This window comes from Branchiostoma belcheri, unplaced genomic scaffold (genome assembly GCF_001625305.1).
Source record: "Branchiostoma belcheri isolate BF01 breed outbred unplaced genomic scaffold, Haploidv18h27 scaffold240, whole genome shotgun sequence".
Classification (NCBI taxonomy): Eukaryota; Metazoa; Chordata; class Leptocardii; order Amphioxiformes; family Branchiostomatidae; genus Branchiostoma; species Branchiostoma belcheri.
Genome location: NW_017803844.1, coordinates 21,356 through 24,408, shown reverse-complemented (window position 1 = coordinate 24,408; position 3,053 = coordinate 21,356).

The window sequence follows — 3,053 nt, the reverse complement described above, 5'->3', positions numbered from 1 at the left end:
CCTACCAGCACATTTAGTCTCAGCACCAACTACAGACATCTTCAGGATGGGGTTGGCCCAACACATGGGCCTCCCCACTCCTTAGTCATTCATTACTGACACATTGCGGCCATGTACATAGCACTGTTTGTTTATTGTACACCACACTTTCTTGTTTGATTTTTTCCTTGAACGGAGCACCTCACCCCACCGGCCGCAATTGTCAAGATCCTGGGTGTGATGCCCCAGTTTGGGGCCTTGCCCAGTATGATATATAGATAGATAGATAGAACAGGTGCATTTTTGGTTCAGATCCACCTTGTAACACCAGACCGCTGTGTCTTTCTACTCTGCAGAAGTTCCAGGCGCTAAAAGAGCGAACCTTACGATTGCTTTGTCTTTCTCTCTGATCAGTGCCTTGTTTGATTGATTGATACAGGATGTCAAATGACCACAATGACGTAAAGCTGTTTTAGGACTAATTTTGAAGATAAATGGTGGACGATTGAAGTATACTTCTAACTGTCTTGCAGCAGTCCAATTGTTGGAGAAGTCTTGGAGAAACGATGATGTTTCCTGGGCCAGAACTGGTGAACCGGAATCTAAGGGGGTTGGCGGCAATCCTGGCCTGGATGAGGACAAGATAGAATTGATAAAATCCTATGTAAAGCGGCACTACAGGGTTGATATAGAAACTATGTGTTTGGAAACAACGTAGATACAGAATTAATGGATGGGGCGGCTGAAGATAAACGGTGTACCAAGTGAGGATGCATACCAGCAGTAATTGTCCAGGGTAATTGTCTGAAACTAGAAAAACAAGCATGATCAAAGATCATCAAAGACATATCACTTATGGTCGGGCAGGTGACGTTAGTACGAATAAGGCTGATGACGAGCAAGAAGTACAGACAGCCCTGGTGGCTGCAGTAGAGGTTCTGCAACGAAGAATCTGCAGAATGAAAATACAGATCTCTAGCAAATACAAACCCTGATGGAAAGTGACCAAGTCTAGTCATTTCAAAATGGAAAGTACTGCGACGAAATCAGGGACAAGGTGCCCGGCGTCATCACCACTGTCCTTTCGAAGCTCGCTGGGAAATCTGTCTAACGTCTCCTGAGCAAGAGACATGTCAAGACTGCTTGTGGAAGCAAAAATCCTGGCACAACTGTAGTGCCTTACACCGCTCTGCCTCCATGCCAGGGTGTGCAGACTGGATACTTCTCTGGATAGCGATGGCTGATGATCCTGTTGGGTCCTTGAGAGTTGCAACATACTCTGTTCAGTGTAATGGGGCGCTGTATGTCCAAAGTACGGGATGGATGTGGTCCACGACGCGGCCTTAGTAGGGTCATGTACATTCTACTGAATTTCTGATATCTATGAAATGTTCCTGTTGACTTGCTACTTCAGAGAGCTGAGCAACTAGCTTTCCACACCGGACCAACACATAGGACAGACCTAACAGTCAACGGTACCTAGACGTCACAGTCTGACATGAGAACAGTGCTAAGAAAATTGGGGACCACATGCCCGACAGATCCACCCTCCATGGGTGATTGAAACAATTCTTTTTTTCAGCCCTCAGGCAACTTTGCACAGTGCTCAGTGTGCAAGTTGCTTAAGGAAAGCAACATGAAGACAAATAGTCGACTTCCTTTCTCCCAGTTCTTTAGTTGAACAAGAACAGATCGCCACTACTTCGGGGGGGACTAAACTGCTTATCTCGATGGGGGGGAAAGAAACCGGCACTAAAAAGCGTGACGGTGAGCCAGTGGGCCATTGCCAACACGAAGATCATGTATAAATTGCTGTCCACCGCCAAATTGTCTTCTTCTGCCTTGCACGCAATATAGAAGGTGTAAGATTTTCGTATGTATATGCAGTTTGTAAGATATGACTACATGTATATCCAGGCAAAGCTAGAGGAACTGAACATTGATGAACGGTACATGTGCTTCACATGTTACAAACGCGTGCATGAGTGCCCCCTTTGCAGAAAAAAACCAACGCTTGTTGGGCTCAATGGCTATCCGGGCCCTGCTGTTGATTTAAAAAGCCACGTGCGAGTTGGGCTGCCTCCTCTGTCGTGATGAGAAATTAAGTAGGTATTAGGATTGCCCACGCATACCATTATAGTAATAGAGAAAAGTTGGTTACCCTCCTACAGTCACTGTATATGAACACCACTTAGAATACAGTCGTGTGAAAAGTCCCTCCATGTGAGATTGATCATTTCACCTTATCAGGTGGATCGAGCTGTCGAACACTCCCAAGACGTATGAAGGAATCTGCGACCTGATCGTTCAGGAACATTTCCTCGATCTGTGCCCCTTTAGAGCTGTCGATTCACCTACGATTTGTAAGTTAGAACCATTTTTTTCTTTATTTTATCATACTCATCAATGTGTCGGACTGTGTATCATCCACTCCAGATAAGAAGACCTTGACATCCACGGCGATCCCATTTTTCTACAACAATGCGACACGGAAACTACATGGGAGAGAGTGACTGTCTTCACTCAAGCCGCCCTCAGTTCGTCTTCAAGGACAAGGGCACAATTCTACAGGGAAAGCTGCAGCGTCCAGAGGGCGTGGCGACTCACTGGGGCCCCAAACGATCTTACAGGCTCGACACAATGAAGGCCAGCATCAACACCCTCCCAAACTTGAAGGCTCGGAACATTTTCAGCATGAAACATTGGGGCATTTGCATCCTAGACGATTACTCAGTGCATGTTACTGAGGAGGTGAGGCAGGCTCTGTTAACTCGTGGCTACATCTTAGTATGTATCAAGGAGGGGATCCCGGTAACCCAACCAAACTCCTCCCGAAATTATCTCTGTCGGTCATCGTGGTTGCAAAAAGTAAAAACATTATACATTAAGTGCAAGTCGAAGGCGAGCACTATTTTCCTTAGTTCTGAGTCTTTTTATCCTTTCTCATCATCGCTTCAACTGTATGTCAAATTTGAGACCCCCATTTTATTAACGGGGTCATTTCTGGCGATTAGTGTGTCAGTTTGCAGATGACTGGCAGAAAAAAGATTACCTTTCCTCATTAAATTCATTGG